A 20,479-nucleotide genomic window follows, 5' to 3' on the forward strand; every position below is an offset into this window, starting at 1 on the left:
GTTTGACTTTAAGAAAGAGAGATTATCTTGAGTGGACCAGATCTCATCAGATACGTCCTTAAAAGTCTGAGTTCTTCCTAACAAAAGAAATCTGAAGTATGAGACAGCTTATGGAAAGGAGCGATGTAGCAATAAATGGGTGGCCTCTAGGAGCTATAAGCAACCCCTGCCTGACAGCCAGCATCGAACTGAAGACCTCAGTCCGGCAGCCACATAAAAATACTATTTTGGAGTGATCCTCATAACAACTTGAAGGTTCTTGGAAACAGATTTGTCCCCACAGCCTTCAGAAAGGAATATATTAGTGATATGGTTTGGTTGTTTTCCCAGTCAAATCTCATCTTGAATTGTAGCTCCCATAATTCCCACATGTTGTGGGAGGGACCCGGTGGGAGGTAATAGAATCATGGGGGCAGGTCTTTCCCATGCTGTTCTCGTGATAGTGAATAAGTCTCACAAAATCTGATGGTTTTATAAGGAGGAGTTCCCCTACGCAAGTTCTCTCTTGCCTGCTGCCATGTGTGCCTTTTGCCTTCTGCCATGATGGTGAGACCTCCCCAGCCACATGGAACTGTGAGTCCATTAAACCTCCTTTTCTTTATAAATGACCCGGCCTTGGATATGTCTATCAGCAGCGTGAACACAGACTAACATAATTAGGTCGGTGCAAAAGTAATTGTGGTTTTTGCTATTGAAAGTAGTAGCAAAAACCATTGAAAGTAATGGAAAGAACCGCAATTACTTTTGCACTAACCTTTTATACCACAGTCAACATCCTGATTGCAGCCTGTGAGACCCAGGCAGGGAACCCAGCTATGCCTTGCCTAGACTTCTGCCCTAGAGAACTGTGAGCTAATACATGGGTGTTGTTTTAAGCCACTTTGTAGTAATTCTTAATGTAGCTTGGAAAACTAATGCACATGACATTGCCATTTTCTTCCTGTGGTGGGAGATATTAAGTTGCCAAGAGTAGTACGTTTGATAACAAAGGACATGAAGAGATGATTCCTGGCCCTGCCTGAACACTACAAAGAACCCTCACATTGTCCTATATGTACGTTCCTATTCTCTACTCCTAATTCTAAATCTTCAACTATATTCTTCACATTCTTCATGAACTTTGTAATACAGCTTTAAACCAAATTGGAAATATTTTCCAGGAGCCCCACATACCCTTGGAGAGGCTCTGATAATAATAGTTCTTACTTTGTTGAATTGTTGCAAATATTAAATGAGCTAATACATTTAAAGGGTTTATCACAGTTTTTGACAAATACTAAGCACTCAATTAATGTTAGCTGTGTCATTTGATCTTAGAAACTACCTCTGGCCATCAGAGAAATGCAAATCAAAACCACAATGAGATACCATCTCTCACCAGTTAGAATGGCGATCATTAAAAAGTCAGGAAACAACAGGTGCTGGAAAGGATGTAGAGAAATAGGAACACTTTTACACTGTTGGTGGGACTGTAAACTAGTTCAACCATCGTGGAAGACAGTGTGGTGATTCCTCAAGGATCTAGAACTAGGAATACCATTTGACCCAGCCATCCCATTACTGAGTATATACCCAAAGGATTATAAATCATGCTGCTACAAAGACACATGCACACGTATGTTTATTGTGGCACTATTAACAATAGCAAAGACTTGGAACCAACCCAAATGTCCATCAATGATAGACTGGATTAAGAAAATGTGGCACATATACACCATGGAATACTATGCAGCCATAAAAAAGGATGAGTTCATGTCCTTTGTAGGGACATGGATGAAGCTGGAAACCATCATTCTCAGCAAACTATCACAAGGACAAAAAACCAAACACTGCATGTTCTCACTCATAGGTGGGAATTGAACCATGAGAACACTTGGACACAGGAAGGGGAACATCACACACTGGGGCCTGTCATGGGGTAGGGGAAGGAGGGAGGGATAGCATTAGGAGATATACCTAATGTAAATGACGAGTTAATGGGTGCAGCACACCAACATAGCACATGTATACATATGTAACAAACCTGCACGTTGTGCACATGTACCCTAGAACTTAAAGTATAATGAAAAAAAAAAGAAACTACCTATAGATATAGCAATACAGAGATTGTTCTATGCATTTTACAACTGAGAAAACTGAGTGTGAAGCAGGTTAAATAACTCATTCAGGGTCACACAATTACTAAGTGTAAAACTTGGATAGTCACAGATCTTGTAGATTTACTTTCTACTATTGATTTTCTGCTTGCAGAGATTCCTCATAGTAGGATGATGTCAAAGTTCTTTATCTTTAACAGACGAATATGCAGAAAGTCATATTTTTAGAGTGGCACAGTAACTGGAGGCCCATGACGTAGAGTCATAAACCAGTTATCACTTCAGACCCTTGCTACTCGAAGTGTAACTGCCCAAACAGTAAGCATCTGCCTATTAGAAATCGACTATGTTGGCAGGGTGTGGTGGCTCACGCCTGTAATCCCAGCACTTTGGGAGGCCGAAGCAGGCGAATCACATGAGGTCAGGAGTTCAAGACCACCCTGGCCTATATGGTGAAATCTCATCTCTACAAAACTACAAAAAAAAAAAAAAAATAGCCAGGCATGATGGTGGGTGCCTGTAATCCCAGTTACTTGGGAGGCTGAGGTGGGAGAATCACTTGAACCTGGGAGGCAGAGGTTGCAGTAAGCCGAGATCACACCATTGCACTCCAGCTAAGGCAACAGAGCAAGACTCTGTCTCAAAAAAAATAAAAAGAAAAGAAAAAGAAAAACAAATTGACCATGTTAGAAATGCAGATTCTTGTGCCCTACCTAAGAGCTACTGAACCAGCAATACGTTTAACAAGATGCCCGGTTGTTCATATGCACACTAAATTTGAGAAACACAGTTTAGGAGTGTTCATCCACTAATATGCTTAATTTTGGCCTCCTTCTTTATTCACTTGGGGTCTCCAAGTGAGTTCAGCTGCATTCAGATATTTCTCTAGGCTTTCTTAGTGCCTGTTTATATATATTCCACTGTTTTAAAAATAGAATTCCTTTATTCTGGTCACTAATAGTATACTTCCAATTTTTTTGAACATTTTCCAGGGAAGGAAAGAGTTGGCTTCACTCATTATTGATTTTTTTTGTATTTAATATATTAAAACAAATGCAAAACAATTAAATGTTTACAAGTATTGTTTTATCCAAATCCATATTTAGGGCATCCTAGAGCACAGTGTCTAATAATAAAGTATCACCAAATACATGTCTAAATTGACTCGGGAAGAATTACCTTAGAATGAAACTTATCAAATTGGTTTTATTCTTATCCTTTAGTTACTATTGTCAGCTCTCTCTCTCTGTTCTAGCCTCTTCTCAGCTCTTTCTAATGGACAATCATAGATCCCCAGGGTGTTCTGTCTCCCAGTGCCAAGGAGAAGCTGGCAGGAGGACGTTTCACACCTCCACCCAGAATCCAAGGGGAGTTAGGCATATCTGTGTTTGTTCCAGGCCATGGGTGATAGCATCAGATTGTACTCAAGATGTAGCCAGGTGGTTCTCTGGTTTCCTGACATTGGATGTGTGTGATCATTGTCCAAGAAACCAAGTCCTGATACCGCAGCCAGCTGAGTGGAATGCACTTCCAACATCTATTAGATGATACAGTTTATAAAAGTGGGTGCCAAAGTGTCCTTCCTGTGTACAGCAAAGACCTTCCCTTGTATCTCTCTGATAAGGGAAAATGGGCTTGGCTGAACAAAGGCAAGTGTTCTCAGAGTGCCCTTTAGAGAGGAGACAAGGTTTTCAATGAAAGAGAGATTAATAGGACGTCTCCCCAGCTGCCACATGCAAACACACACACACACATACATACACACACACACACACACACACACACATCAGGCTTTCTCAAGATAGGGAGGAATGTCTCTCTCAAACGTCCCTCTCAAACATCCCTTCCCTTCTTGAGACAACATCCCTAGGTCAGGTCACAGAGCGGTGCTATGCCAGTAGCTCTAAAGCTTTGAAGCTCATGCAAATACATTAAAGATGAAAAAAATCAATAATGAGCGAAACCAACTCCTTCTTTTCTTAGAAAATGTCCATAAAATTTTTGAAACATACTACCAGTTGCTAGGATAAAGAAATTTTATTACTAAAGAGTAAATTTGCATCCACAGGATGTGGTACTACATGTTGGCTTATTTAACTTTGCTTGCCAGTGGGCTGGTGCCCCACTTTCCCTGCCCTTGTTTTCTCTTTCTCTATAGGGAAAGAATATTTGATATAGCAGCTTACATTTGATACCCTTTCTGTTTCCAGGTTGACCCATCCATCCCACATACCCAGACTAAATATTCATGCTGAATCTCCTTCCAAACTCCAAAAGGCATTAGCAAATACAGGGTGTGTTCTCTAACCTCCTGTGACCCTAACTAACTGTGCTTCCTCTGTCATCCCAAAGCATCCTCCCTTTTAACCTGTATCGTGGCTGTATTCTGTATTTACCAGAAGAGATTTGAATTGTTGACTTGCACATCCCTCTCTCCTCCTAAAACATGAGCTCGTGAAAAGCAGAGCCAATGATTTCTTCCTTTTTTGGAGACTTGTTGAATGAATTGGACTGCCGAATCCCTCCCATCTCCATGCTTGCTCTCCAGGACCTGTGTCTCTCCCTCAGTTGCTCTAGTAACTCCTTCTCAATCCCCCACACTGGGCCTGCTCTTTGCCCAGTTTGCCAGAAGACCAGCATAGTGGATATCATGTGTGAACCACTTGCTGGGGTAAGTCCCGGCAAATCACCTTGAGACACAGCACAGGGTTTGGTCAGATTTCAAGAATCATCGTTTTCAGCATGTTCACTGCCTAGTTCCAAACACTTACTGCCTCTAGGCCATTGCATTACTTGGAAAGTGAATTTGTCACTTGCTGGTTATGCTATTGCAGGACAGTCTGCTCTGAGTTCTTCCAGGTCCCTGAGTTCCATTTGTTTTTGGGGTCCTACACTGTAAATTCCTTTCTCCTTCCCTTCCACCATCTCTCTGCTGATGTTCTCTTCTTGGTGACAACCATGCCTAATATGTCACAGCTGTGTCCTTGCCTGGAGTGCACAGCTGGGGACAAGTAGCAACAGGTTTTATTTGTTTGTTTGAACAACTCAAATAATCTGTTAAATGGTCCCTTTGTGTGTCTATGGCTCATATATATGCAAAGACATGGTGTGATTTCTGCTGAGTCTAGGCAAGGCACAAACGTTCAGGAACAGGAGCTTCTCAAATGAAGGAAGTTACAATTATTGCAATTCGGTGACCCTTTCTTTCCAGAGTAAACTTGACATTCCGTTGTTACTAAAGGTGCTGTGTGTTGGCCGGGCACAGTGGCGCACGCCTGTAATCCCAGCACTTTGGGAGGCCGAGGTGGGCGGATCACAGGGTCAGGAGATCGAGACCATCCTGGCTAACATGGTGAAACCCTGTCTCTACTAAAAATACAAAAAATTAGCTGGGCGTGGTGGCGGGCACCTGTAGTCCCAGCTACTTGGGAAGCTGAGGCAGGAGAATAGCGTGAACCCGGGAGGCGGAGCTTACAGTGAGCCAAGATCGGCCACTGCACTCCAGCCTGGGCTACAGAGCAAGACTCCGTCTCAGAAAAAAAAAAAAAAACTAAAGGTGCTGTGTAGTGATAGCAGAAGCTGTCAGCGTCCCCTCTGTTCACCTCATAGGTTACCTGATAGGTCCCTTTCTGGGTGTAGGATCTTGCTCGGCCAAAATGAACACGGAGTAGACAGAAGCAAGAGAAATTAATGCCCCAGGGGTGCCCCTCAAACAGTGACGAGTTTTCTAGCTCCGTTGTCTCCTGGAAATAAATTTTGAGTTATTTTCTACACAGTCTCATAGAAGATCCCCAGTGGGACTGAGCCCCAAATGTCCAAAGCAGTGACCCACTTATCAAGTCACCCTCTATTGACTTTTCTCCTTTCCCTCTCTCACTTTTGCACTCCTCAGATAAGCTTGCACTTAAATCCTTGTCTCAGGATCTGCTTCTAGTAAGCCGAAATTATCCATGTATGTCCAAATGTGTAAAAAACAGCAAAAGCTATGCACTCTGACTAACCACTCACTATTCATGATTTAGTAGGTTGTGGTCCAGGACTGTGAATCGTATTGTTAAGGGAAAGGGATTAAACTTAATGTGCCCATCTGTATGTGCTCTAGAATGTGCCAGATGTTTTATATACATACATAGTTTTATTTCTTCATAATGGTACTTTCCTCCTGCATTCAATGTAAGAATTAAATGAGATAACATAAAGTGTTTGACATGGTGCCTGGTCATTTTTATTTTTGTTATTGTCATTTATTTTCTATAAACAAATTGAGGCTCAAAGAGGTGCAATATATTTGGATTTATTTGCATATGGACAATATGCATTGGATAAAGGATTCAAACCCAGCTTTGTTTAATTCCAAAGTTGGCCACACTCTCTCTATGCTGCCTTCCATTTTTCAATGATGGTTCAATCAACTTAATTTACAAATGCAAATGCTTTTCCTCTGAAGTGTCAGATACTCCTAGGCCCCTTTCAGCATTAAAATAATACCTTGTCCTCATTTAAATAGGCTGCCATCCTCACATGAATCATCACACAACATGTTTTTCTTTAAGAGTTCCACTATAAAAGAGCAGTCTTCACCAAACTCTCCACTGGCAGGGATATATTTTTAAATGTCAAATCTCTAAGAGAAGAAAATAGATTCATCTCTATTTCTGTCTCCCATCCTAACAAAATCCAATTATGGTAACAATAACCGCTCATCTGCTTACTATCAAGATCAGCCAGTATTGGGCTTTCAAGATGACAGATGACTCAAGTGTCCCCACATCACCCTTAGAACAGGGCCTACCTTTCTGGAGAAATGTTTGGCAAACTTTGAGTAATTATTTTAAAGATATTGCAATACCCACCAAAACTCCTCTACATTTTTAGTTTTCATCTGACAGAACACAACTAAATTGATCTGATAATCATGTGCCCAATGTGTTCTTTTTTCCTATGTTGGAAATAAATTTTTGATTCTTATTTAGAGACTCTGCTAAGGAAGAAGAGTTAATCCTATCCTCAATCCAAGAGATCCCTCTTCTCTCTGGGACTGTGGCCTTTGATTAAACCCAAGACTTTCAGAGAAAATTAATACATACCTAGCTAGCATTGGGATTTAGCCTTGGGATCACAGTAATGTTGCTACTCAAGAAATAATTCTCATTACAAAAACAGTACTGGCTTATTAAAGAGCATTTGGAAATATATTGTCAAAAGAAATAATAGATGGAGTGGGAAGGGGTTAATTTCCTATAACCTCTATCACCAAAACACACTTACTTAAAACAGTCTGACTTGCCCCCAGTCAACGTGTTCACGCATTTTTCTAATAACAATTATTTTATGTATTGAGTTTTGTTTTGCTTCTTTAACTCAACCTTATATCATAAACATTTTTATTATATATTCTTTGAAACATCATTTTCAAAGTATTTGTAGGATTTAATTAAGAAGATAGACACAGTTTACTCAATGATTAACCTGTGATTGGCTAGCTTGGTGGCTGCCAAGTTTTTGGTATTATCAAAGTGGAGGTGTGAATTTTCTGTAGTTAGAATTATTTTGTTAGAATCAAATTTTTAAAATTTCAATAATATTCAATGATTGATGTGGCTGTGAAATTATCTGAACTGGCTTTAATTTGTAATGTACTATTGATAGGTTTCTAAGCTTGCTCAAGCGTCAGGAAACCAGTTGGTAGCTATTAGTATTTCTTAGCAACAACTCATTTCTTTTTTCCCTCAACATGAAGAAGAAAATTAGACCAGGGAAATATTGAGTCAACCTCTAAAATTTGTTATTATACAGCTTAAGTTACGATCAGTGCTAAAAAGGGGGAAAAAACATACTAAAATGTTAGGGTAAATTTCAGACCACAATATTTGTCAGACCTTGATTAGAGATGATTTCCTGTCTATTCCCCAATCTAGACTGTTTTTAGATCAGTTTACAGTCTAAAATGTTAACAAATGATACAGAAGGCCAAACTCAAACTGCAAATCATCCATTAAAGATAGAACATCCTGTGCTTATCAGATCTAGTTGCTAAGTACCCACTCTTTATGACTCAGGAGCCCACACAGACCCGAGGCGCCAGCTGCAGTTTGAGATAGCAGACTGGGGAGACAGCAATACTAATGTGTTGAAAATGGATGAGGGGAAAACTGTCCCGGATTTTCAGGTGGTTCATACAAATGAGGTGAGGAAAACATTCAACAATGTGAATGGCATATTCAACACTGGGATAGAATGAGGTGATAGCCCATCAGGAACAATCTAGAATTTGTCTTGAGCTGCCAGAGGATATTTCAGGCACAAAGCATTCATGCCCTCTCCATGCTGTGCAACTGCATTTTTTCCCTCCCAAATCCCACCCAACATTTATTTAAATAGAACCCAAAGTAAATAGGTTATTTAACTTGGCATATTTTTTCCTATGCAAAAAAAAAGAAAAAGAAAGAAAGAAATAGTTACACCTAAGCTGGAAATCACAGTGGTCTCAGGATGACTCTAGAGCCTTGGCTCAGAACCAGTCACCAGCTGTGGGGCCTCAAGCCAACTGGTAAGCGTTCTGTGCCTCAGTTTCTTCCTCTTGCAAAACAGACTCTCTCAAGTGTGAGGATTAAACAAGACAAAGTATGGAAGGCACTTGGCCCAGTATTGGGGTCATAATATGTACGTAATCAATATTAGTGATGATGGCTATTCTTTTCTGGAGGTGCATGGGCAATTATCTCAACATAGAGAGGGCATTTTCTATTGCATTCCATTTTATCTCCCTAAACACAGACAGGAGGATTATAATGAAGATGCTATACCTATTTACTATATTGAAGAACCTGTGCTTTAAAATGGCATGCTCCTCTTCAATTTTATCAGAGAGCTTTGAATACGAGCTGTTAATTTTCAGATACTTAAAAGGGATAATGTTGTGACTAACAGCTGTGTTTCCAGAGTCCTGTGGAGCTGAATCTAAATCCCTAATTTTCAACCTACTACTTGGGCAAATTAGTTCAATTCTTTGTGCTTCAATCTCCTCATCTGAGAAATAGGGATGGTAAAGATACCTCCCTTATTGTGTCTTGTGGAAATGTCAGAAATAATTTATTTAAGTGGCATAAGGCATGGAACCTGGAATATAATAAATCCTTCACAAATGTTAGCTGTTTTTATATTAGGAATTTAAGAGGTAAAGCAGGAAAGGTTAAATAAGCAGAACTATTTGAAAGTATTGCTCTCCACTGTTCTTTCAAATCAAGACTGTCTCTCTATTAATTGAAGGATTTAGCAATATAAAGTCATCACAACTTTGATCAATCTATACATATTCTTGTGACTTTGGATTGTCATATATTGGACTGATTACAGAAGAGTCCCATCTTCGAATGGTCTGTTTTAACAAAAAGTGTTGTAATACTAGTCAAACTAAAAGCTTTTATATACATCTTACCAAAGGAATTGTTATATAACTGCTATTATATTAAATAGCATCAATATATAATCATCCAAACATTTATAAACTTACTTTTTTACTTTGTCCCCACCAGTGTCTTAAGTTTTTGTGAATAGCTCTGAATTCTTATTACCTACTAGTATTTTCTACTTCCAAGAGCCTTTAATTCTTTCAATTCTTGCAGGAAGAAATAAAAGGACTTCTCTGAGTGAATTCTACTTTAAACTAACATCTGCTCCAATGTTTCTGGCTTGTTTATTGTCAAGCTACTGAATTGCCTCTTCCTTCTCTCTCGACTATCCACTTTTATTTTATGTGCTGTCTGTATTTTTAAGTCTAAGCTGTGTTTCTACCGATAGAAAATCCTTAAGAAACTTGTGGGCTTCCTACGTATATCACAGAGATTCACTTCATTAGATGAGAGGCTTCTCTACAGATCTTTCCTAGATAATCCCATCTCTGTTTTTAACTTCTGCTAAGATGCCTGAGGAGATAAGTAAGTCATACATTTAATCTCTTCAAATAGCTTTTTTGTAAGTGAACATTCTGACTTTTTGCAATATGAATAGGCTGAGAATTTCATGAACATCAATCCTGGTTTCTCAGTGTACTTTTTTCCTCTTTTTTTTAATTTTTATTTTTATTTTAAGTTCTGGGGTACATGTGCAGGATGTGCAGATTTGTTACATAGGTAAACGTCTGCCATGATGGTTTGCTGCACCTATCAACCCATCACCTAGGTATTAAGCCCAGCATTCGTTAGCTATTTTTCCTAATGCTCTCCTTCCCCCACCTAACCCCCCAACAACCCAAATGCCCATCAGTGATAGACTGGATAAAGAAAATATGGTACATATACACCATGGAATACTATGCAACCATAAAAAGGAATGAGATCATGTCCTTTGCAGGGATATGGATGGAGCTGGAAGCCATTATCCTCAGCAAACTAATGCAGGACTATATGTTCTCACTTATAAGTGGGAGCTGAACAATGAGAACATATGGACACAGGGAGGAGAACAATATACACCGGGGTCCTCTTGCATTTTACTGGAGGCTGCAGAAGTCACAAGGCCACACCTTTAATGCACCATTTGGAATTTCCTCAGCCAAATGTCCAATTTCATCTTTTATAAATTCTGCTTTCCACACACCTGTAGGACACAATCCTGATAAGCTTTCCACCACTATACAAGAATCCCTTTTCTTCCAGTTTTCAGTAACATGTGCCTCTCTTCCTTCCACACCCTCACTAGCAGAGTCATTAACATATAGACTCATATTTAGTTTGTTTAAGACAATCTAGGCATTTTCTATCATCCTCCTCAAAATTTTTCCAGACTCTTCCTGCTGCCCCGTTCCAAAGCCACTTTGGCATTTGTAGACATGTGTTCCAGCAGCACCCCAATCTGTTCATTTTAGTTTCCTATTGCTGCCATAACAAGTTAGCACAAACTTAGTAACTTAATATAAATTTGTTATCTTGCCATTTTGTTTGTCACAAGTCTGACATAGCTCTCACTGGGCTAAAATAGTGCATCAGCAGGGCTGCATTCCTTTCCAGAGGCTTTGGTGGAGCATCTGTTTTCTTGCATTTTCTAGCTTCTAGAGGCTGCCTTTACTCTTTGGCTCATGGTCCCTTCCCTCTATCTTCAAGGTGAGCAATGAGGGTTTAGCACCTTGCACATTGCATTACTCTGACCTCACTTTTTTATTACACCTCCTCGTCTGACTCTGGCCCCTCTGCCTCCCTCTTCTGCATTTAAGAACACTTGTGATTCCATTGGACCTACCTGGATAATCTAGGATGATCTCCCTATCTAAGGTCAGCTGATTAGCAACTTTAATTTCATTTGCAACTTTAATTTTCCTTTGCCATGTAACCGAACATATTTACAGGTTCCAAAGATTGGGACATGGAAAACTTTGGGGGTGGGGGTAATTATCCTGCCTACCACAACATCTATTCTATCAAATTCCAAGTCATGAATGCTCCAACTTTCCAGGTCTCCCTGGAGGTATAGTAGAATGTTTTCAACTGACAATTGAGGGCTCCGAAAGACATCTCCCCACATTTAAGTCTCTCCTCTCCAATCTCTGTTCTGGTTTCCTGGAACGCGTATGCTTAAGTGTGTGTGTAATGCAGAGTTTAGAAACATTTAGACAAAGGAATTACAAAGCTAAATTTTGGTTAGCAGTCAGAGTGAAAATTCTGATGTTTTAGAGAAGCACACTTACCAGATTTCTTAAAAGGTCAATCCTCAGTGACTGTTGTATCTAATATAATTTAATCTAAATTGTTTTTTTAGCAATCCAAATGCTTTCTCTCTAAAGATTGATGGTAAATTAGACGTTTCTCTGCCTCTATAATTTTTCCCTCTCTTCCCAGGCAAATGGTGGATACTTATTGCAAATTTGGTAGGTTAAGAGTAAAGAGAGATTTTTTTTCCCAAAAATATTCCTATTTCTATTTGGTTCTACCCTACATTTAAAAACACATTAACTGACACAAACAAACAAAAAAGCAGTAATAGTATTTAAAAATCACCTGGGCCAGGCACAGTGGCTCACGCCTGTAATCCCAGGACTTTGGGAGGCTTAGGTGGGTGGATCACCTGAGGTCACGAGTTCGAGACCAGCCTGGACAACATGGTGAAACCCCGTCTCTACTAAAAATACAAACATTAGCCAGACATGGTGGCAGGCACCTGTAATCCCAGCTACTGGGGAGGTTGAGGCAGGAGAATTGCTTGATTCACCACAGCGGAGGTGGCAGTGAGCTGAGATCACACCATTGCACTCCAGCCTGGGTGATAATAGCAAAACTACACACACACACACACACACAAAAGAGAGAGAGAAAAAGAAATGAAAAAGAAAATCACCTGTAGTGCAAAAGTCCATAAATTCAGAATATGTTAGGTTCAGAATGTGTAATAGTCAACTGGAACCAAATTTGGCATAGTGTTGATAATTTAGCCATGATTACCCACTAATTTCAACTAACCCAAGTTTGTTTATATACTCTGATACAGTATATTTTGAATAGACTTAGTCATGTTTTAAGATAACAAGTGTATTTACCATGTGTTTGAGTAATATCATGAATACATCATGTGAGCCAGCAGCTATTCCTTAATTGCTAAAGCTTTAAGAAATAGTTCAACCTTTTAATCCACTATTTTATGGTTAGGCATATCCCTCGTAAGACACTACATTGGTTTGTACTGATGCCTGTACAAGCTTTTACCTACTTGCAAATCCTAGCAGTAAGTCAATTTACATTCTATAATCATGTCACATTCTCATTTTAAGTATCCTTTTTAGATCTCACCAATGTGAAGAAATATATGAGCATTCATCATACAATCTTGGATTTGCTCTCTACCTCTCTTTGAAAGAGGTGGAAGCATTAAGACTTATCTTACTAAATTGCAGGTAGCTACTATTGGAAGATTTTTACTGATGGCTCTAGATTAATAAAGTGCAATCGTATTTTGATTTTATGATGACATCCATTTACCTTCCTGGGATGGAGATGCTATCTATGTTTTTTACCCTTTCTCTCATTAGCACATTGATTTGTTTTGATTATTGAAGGCAACTCGTTTCTCTCTTGCCTGTTTCTGTTTGCATGGAAATCAAGGAAGAGAGCCTTGAGGGGTTTATAGCAGAGGCATTTAATCTTGGTGCTTGCAGACTCATGGCAGTAACTTTGAGAAAATGGTTATGATTGCTATCCTTGAGTTTCCTCACTTTCGCCTTGCTCTTAAACTCCTACCCATCTTAAATTTATCACAAAATGGCCCACTGCAGTTTTACGTTGTGAACTGGAGGGAATAGAAAATCCTTTCTCTATAAATGAATTTTACTGCCATATAACCACTGGTAAACTTGTAAATAAAAATACCCTAGATTCAACACTGCCTTTCAAAAATGAATGCCTACTACCCAACATTTTAGAGTTTTTGAGTATTGGATGAGAAAATTGGCCTGCTTACCCACTGAAACATTAGAGCTCCCAAGCTAATTATTTTGTACCAGCGTATTGTTTAGGAGTTTTAGAGTTGCTTCATTGATTTTAGCCAACATGTATTTTCTATAAAGAACTCAGTAAGTGAATAGAAACGGGAGATCTGAGTCAGAGTGGGAAATTGCAATTTTATGTTCTCTAAAACAGAACAGATTTTTGGATTTTCCCCTTGAATAGAAATGCATAGGGGGAGAATCTGGTCTAAGCTACTTAAAATACAGTTCCATGTGGACTGAACAAAACAGTCACCACAATTTGGTTAAATCATTAATCTTATTCAGATCAATTATTAATAATAACCACCGACTTCTGTTGCCCAAAGTAGATTTTACTTCATTGTCAAACAAATGTCATTAGATATTTACTTTGCTATGTTAATATATTAATTACTGTTAATTTCTAAGACTATAGCTTTAGGAACATATATTTATAGAAATACATATATTAATTTTAAAAAGTAAATGAGAAAATCATATTCTTTGTGACTTCTGCTTTGAACTCTTTAAGCACTAAGAGTCAACTGATCTCAGCACCAAAATTACAAAACAAAATACATTAGCATCAAAGGATTTGTTCATCAAATTGGTTCACAGTTGCTCTGTAGAAGACTATTGCATCTATAATGGAGGAATATGAGTAGCTAACCGGATACTTCAGTGATTTGCACTGATTCTTTGCCCCACCAAGTGAAAAACTGCATAGTTTACACGCTGATGAATGACCACAGACAATGAATTATGTTACAAAATACTTTTATTGCATACTTGTTATATACAAGGACTCATATTTGGTGCTAGGGAAAATATAGAGATTAATAAGAGCAAGAAATGAGTAACCTGGGCCTGAATTTGAGCATATAAAAAAAAGAAATTAGTCATCATGTTTTTTCTAATTCAGTAAGTATAAAAAAAGAAATTAATAATCGGAGTCTCCAAAAATAACTCTAATTCAAAGTAAGGGGAAGTGCTTAGCATGACATTGATGTACAGATTTTATAGCATGGGCCTACATCAAAGTACTGAAATAGTGAGGTAGCAAGTTTGCATGAATCTTGGAAGAGAAGGTAACGTCTAATGAAATGGCTAATTTTAGACTTCAACCCACAAGCAGCAAGTTGGTATTAAAGAGCAATGCCCAAACTGAATTAAGGATAAATAAATACTCAATTCTGTCAAGAAAATGATAAGATCAGTACTATCCTATATAGTAGTGGAAATATAAATCCATTAAAACATAATATTGAAACCATTTCTGAAAAGCAATTTAGCAACATATGTTGAAATTCTTGACAGGCTTTATGCTCTGGGACTCAGTAATTCCTCTTCTGAGGATATAACCTCATGAAATAAGCTTAAGTGGTCAAAGATTTATAAAGCTGTTTGAGGCCATCATGGTATTATTTTGGGTATGGAAAAATTGGAAACTACATAAATATTGAAGAGTTAGAGAGTGGTTAAATAAATTATGACACATCCATTTATTGAAATGTGATTAAATTGGCCGGGCGCGGTGGCTCACCCCTGTAATCCCAGCCCTTTGGGAGGCCAAGGAGGGCGGATCACAAGGTCAGGAGATCGAGACCATCCTGGCTAACATGGTGAAACCCCATCTCTACTAAAAATACAAAAAATTAGCCGGGCGTGCTGGCGATCGCCTGTAGTCCCAGCTACTCGGGAGGCTGAGGCAGGAGAATGGCATGAACCTGAGAGGTGGAGCTTGCAGTGAGCTGAGATCATGCCACCGCACTCCAGCCTGGGTGACAGAGCAAGACCCCGTCTCAAAAAAAAAAACAGAAATGTGATGAAATTACTAAATAACGTGTACTTTAAAAATGAATCAACAAAATTAAAATGTTCAAAATATAAATAAAAAGAAACAGATTACAAAATGCATATATTGAGTGTGATCCCAATTTGGCAAAATATACACTGGGAAAGTGATGTTTAGGCTTTGTGTCCCTACCCAGATCTCATCTTGAATTATAATCCCTGCAACCCCCATGTGTCAAGGGAGAGACCAGGTGGAGGTAATGGGATCATGGGGACGGTTTCCCCCATTCTGTTCTCGTGATAGTCAGTGAGTTCTCACAAGATCTGATGGTTTTATAAGGGGCTCTTCCCCCTTCACTCAGCACTTCTCCTTCCTGCCACCTTGTGAAGAAGGTGCCTTGCTTTCTCCTTAGCCTTTCACCATGATTGTAAGTTTCCTGAGGCCTCCACAGCCATGCTGAACTGTGAGTCGATTAAACCTCTTTCCTTTTTAAATTATCCAGTCTCAGGCAGTTCTTTATAGCAATATGAAAGTGGACTAATACAGAAAGATATACCAAAATGATAAAGGATGCTGTTCCTAGAGATAGGCTTTGCCTGCACAGAGATTTTTTGGAATTGATCTCTGGGATTAGTCATCATGGAATAGAGGGAAGCAAGACTGGGCAGGGGGAGAAGCTGTGCTGCAATGTGGTTGCAATGGATGCTTCAGACAGTTCCACAGGGTGTTCCAGAACAGGAAGGGCCCTTCAGAGTTTCTCCAAATTTAGACAATGAAGCCAGAACTGTTTTTTGTTGTTGTTGTTGTTGTTGTTGTTGTTGTTGTTGTTGTTTTAGACAGAATCTCACTCTACCACCCAGGCTGGAGTGTAGCGGCAAGATCTCGGCTCACTGCAACCTCCACCTCCTGGGTTCAAGGAATTCTCCTGCCTCAGCCTCCAGTGTAGCTGGGATTACAGATGCACGCACCACCATGCCTGGCTAATTTTTTTATTTTTATTTTTAGTAGACACGGGGTTTCACCATGTTAGCCAGGATGGTCTCAATCTCCTGACCTTGTGATTCACCCACCTCGGCCTCCCAAAGTGCTGGGATTACAGGCATGAGCCATCACACCCAGGTGAAGCCAGAACTTTTATAACTACACCAGAACTTTTATAACTACACCAACCAGCCATTAACCAGAGCCACCCCTACAGGGTATGTGCAATAGACTGAACATTTATGTCCCCCCAAAATTTGTATGTTGAAATTTTAACTCCAAAGATGATGGTATTAGGAGATGAGACTTTGGGAGGCAATTAGATGATGAGGGTGAAGATGTCATGAATAGGATCACTGCCCTTATAAAGGACCCCCCAGAGAGCTGGTTTGCCCCTTCTACCATGTGAAGACACAGCAAGAATTTGGCAGCCTGAAACCTAAAAGAGTGCCCTCACCAGAACCTAACCATACTGGCACCCTGATGGACTAAGATAGAGTGTGAACTTGGTGAAGCAATACCCTGCAGCTAAGGGCAATTTCCAGTTTGGAGCAAAGCTATGAGCTGTCTGCAGCCAAATTCTCCATAGCTGAGGCATGGGTGCATAGCCATGGCAGAGGGTTCTGAGCAGATTACTATAGTGTCTTCTATGAGCACTCATTTCTAATGATGATAAATTACCAGTGATTTCTATTCCTCTCACCCCCGACACTCTCTCTCTTTTAAAAATACATTACACTCCTTTTTCTAGTATGATTTTGTTGTACAATCAGAATATCATTGTTAAACGTTAATATAAAAAATTAACTTAGTCAAGCCTTTGTATTTGGAGCTCTTACTTGAATCTCCTTAGTTTTATAAAACACTGGGACAAAAGAGATCAGAATTTGGCTCAGTAGTCTTTACCAGACATTATTTTCACAGTGGCACAAATATCTTTCTTTTTCATAATGGCAAGAATGACACTTTATGAAACATGAAAATGAGATTGTTATAATGTGTTGTGCTTCCAAAGACTAAATATTAGTTGCAGATATCATTAGTTGCAGATATCATTATAAAGCTTTTCACCATTTTCATCTGAGTCAGTCAGTTGGTCATCCATTCAAGATTATGGCCAATAGAATGAATGGATTTGGGGTGCCCTTTCCTCTCCCCTGTATCTACTCAAATAGCTCAGCCTCAAACCCTCCTCTCTGAGGTTTTCCACAAGTACTCATGCCCCACTTAATAACACCTTTCAGTGGACTCTTATGGCATTTAGTTCACATAATTCTATAGCCAGTACTGAAAGTAGAAGGTCGTCCCTCTTACAAACCAGGCAAAAAACTGGGAATGATGAATGAAGGACAATGAACACATTTTTTCATTCTACCTGATTTTGCTAAGGATGAACCCTGGTAGAAAAGAGGCATTATGTTGCCTCTCAATAGGAGCTACTCAAGAATTTTATTATTTCAAGTGAGAAACAATGAAAAGTTTTGAATTAGCAATGATATGAGAACAACCTGTAGTGCCTCCTACCTCCTCTCTATTTTCCTCAGGGACAGCAACATGGCCCAGTTAGAAGGTGTGGAAATGACAGTGCGTGTGGACAGTGAAGGTGTGCCCAGTACAGGAGGGTATGCCAGCATCTCCAGGATAGGTGGCCGGTGTGATATATTCCTCCTTCCAGGAGATCTCCACTTATGCCACTTTCTAATATCCCTAAAAAAATAGCAACAATTGAAGGTGGTTGGTATCAATAGAGACCGCCCATCTGGCAATAATCGTGGAGCCTTTCTTACACTATTTTTTTCCCTCAATATTTCTAAGGGCAAATGTTCTATGTGTGGCAGGTTTCTGTCGATCTCATCCCCTACTGCGGGTAGGAAACTCCTTAGACCAAGCATAACTGACACTGAATTGTCCTCTGCTTATTCCAGGGTAAGGAGGACATCTTGTACAGCAGCAGTGACCAAAATGAGGGTGAAAGCGGTCTACCATAGAGTGGAATAGCTATATAATTCCTGACCTCATGTGAGTCCCTGAGACTGAATGCTTCCTTACCTGTATTTCTCCTTCTAAAAATCTACCAGCCACAGATACTAGGGTTAACTCTGAAGAATCACCCATCTTTGTTTTCACTTTCAGTCTTCATTTAGATGGAAGTTTGAGCCTGTTCTTCCTTGGAAGAATGTTATGCTATATTGTGACATATGAAGTGACCTTTTCCAAAATGTCACACACTAGAAGAGGAGAGAATTTCAATATTCTCAAGCTCTGCTTTTATGTTGAATAGTAATCAAGAGACATTTTACCAAGTACGAAATACCTGATAGTCCTGATTCTTATCATAGGTGATATAGAGCTATGGAATCAGATGACTGAAAATTCACCCGCTCTTACAGAGCCTTGTTATGTATAACTCATTTAGGGAGATTTAGTACTACACACAACTGGGTGCTATGTTCTTATTTGATATCTCAAATTGTCCATGATATTTTAGACATTTTTGCATGTTCAAACAAGCTAATGCAGCCTGAAGCTAAAAATTTTTTTTTTTTCAAAAAGCAATTTCAGTGGAAGGACAATCTAATTCTGGGCAAATCTAAATGTCATAGACTAGAATTACAAGCCTCTAAACTACACAATCAAAAATTCAGTCACTATTGGCTGTTTGCTATTTTTCAGTTAGAGGCTTTAAAAGGTGAAATTTTTGATATAGTTGATTCAATTAACTTAGTATTCAGCAGACAGAACCTGAAAAATACAGAAACGCCCAGTAGACGACAGATCCAAAGAGTGAATTTTGGTGAATGGCACATGTTGATCTAATACTAAGGAGTATTAGCAGCCAAACAAATGGAATATTTATGAATCAGATCATTAAAGCTGTTCTTTTATGATACAAGCTCTATAAAAGTATTTTTAATACAAATTATATTACAGTGGGGTCAGAGGATTCAGCTCTATGAAGGCTGAGTGCATACCAGGGAGATGATAGGGATAACAATTTGCATTTTTATGATGTTTTATGGCTTCCAAGCTGCTTTTGGAAAAAGAGGGGACATAAAGGCAGAAAGAGAGTATATTGGCCAATTGATTGGGATCAGACATGCCTGGGTTTGATTCCCATCCCTGCCACCATGACGGAGACAACTGACCTATCACCAAATCCTCTGCTTCCTCAGCACACAACAATGCTACATTTCCTGGCCTCCCTTGCAGATAAGTGTGACCATAACTACATTCTAGTCAATGAAACATCAACACAAGTGCTGTGCAGCTTAGCCTTGCCTGTATAACATAGGAAATTCTTCACATTCTTTCTCCTTCTGCCTCCTCGAGGCAGAGAAACAATGGTGGCCTTGGAGACCAAATGTAAAAAACTGTAAAACCACAACAGAGGAAGGTCCTAAATCTTTGCATCGCTGCTTAGAGGAGGGCTTCTCACCAATTAGAATCACCCATTTTGGATTTTACATGAAAAATAATATTCTATTACATTAAGCCACTAAGAGTTACGGGTTTATCCTTCATAGCAGCACACAATATTGTAATGAATATGGCCAGTTTTTTCCCGGATTTTGGTCAAGTTACTTCTCTATGCCTCAATTATTTCCTCAGTAAAATAGTGGTATTACTAGTTCTACCTCAAAGAGTTGCTGGGAGGACGTGCGTAAGGCGCTTTCACAGTCCTTGCCATGAGGTAAGCTCACAACAGATGGCAGCTGTTATTAATCACTTTTGCTGATGCTTAATTTTTGTTCAGCATTGTGCTATATATACACATTGACACACACATATGTTCTCATTTAACCCTCAAAATGACACTGCAATGCAGGGACTTTCACTCCTACTCTGTCCATAATAATAAATGTGATTTAAAAAAAATTGGGCATTTTCTGCATGGTCAGTACTGTTCCAAGCACTCTGCATGCACTGATACTACAAACAACTCTATACAGTGTGTATTATTATTATCCTCATTTTACAGATGAGGAAACAGAGACACTGAGCTTATTCTTTGGCCCCACGCCCATATAGCTAGTAAGTGGCAGAACCAGGATTCCACTTGGGAAATCCTGCTGTAGAGCCAGATTTAACCACATTCTAGAGCCGGCCATAACTACAATGCTGGTCTCTTAACCAGCTCTGGTCACTGAGGTGTCC

At 39.3% G+C, this 20,479-nt stretch overlaps 1 long non-coding RNA gene across 2 annotated transcripts in view; it reads left to right on the forward strand.

Annotated features, from left to right (window-relative positions):
* The first annotated feature begins 8,114 nt into the window (after positions 1-8,114).
* Positions 8,115-20,479, forward strand: part of LOC134728777 (uncharacterized) — a 41,510-nt gene continuing 29,145 nt past the window's right edge. For both annotated transcript variants that reach the window (XR_010109576.1, XR_010109577.1), the window contains exons 1-2: positions 8,115-8,283; positions 18,250-18,343. This is a non-coding gene — a long non-coding RNA (uncharacterized LOC134728777). The remainder of the gene's footprint in view (positions 8,284-18,249; positions 18,344-20,479) is intronic.

The sequence above is a fragment of the Pan paniscus genome, chromosome 13 (genome assembly GCF_029289425.2).
Source record: "Pan paniscus chromosome 13, NHGRI_mPanPan1-v2.0_pri, whole genome shotgun sequence".
NCBI classification, from domain to species: domain Eukaryota; kingdom Metazoa; phylum Chordata; class Mammalia; order Primates; family Hominidae; genus Pan; species Pan paniscus.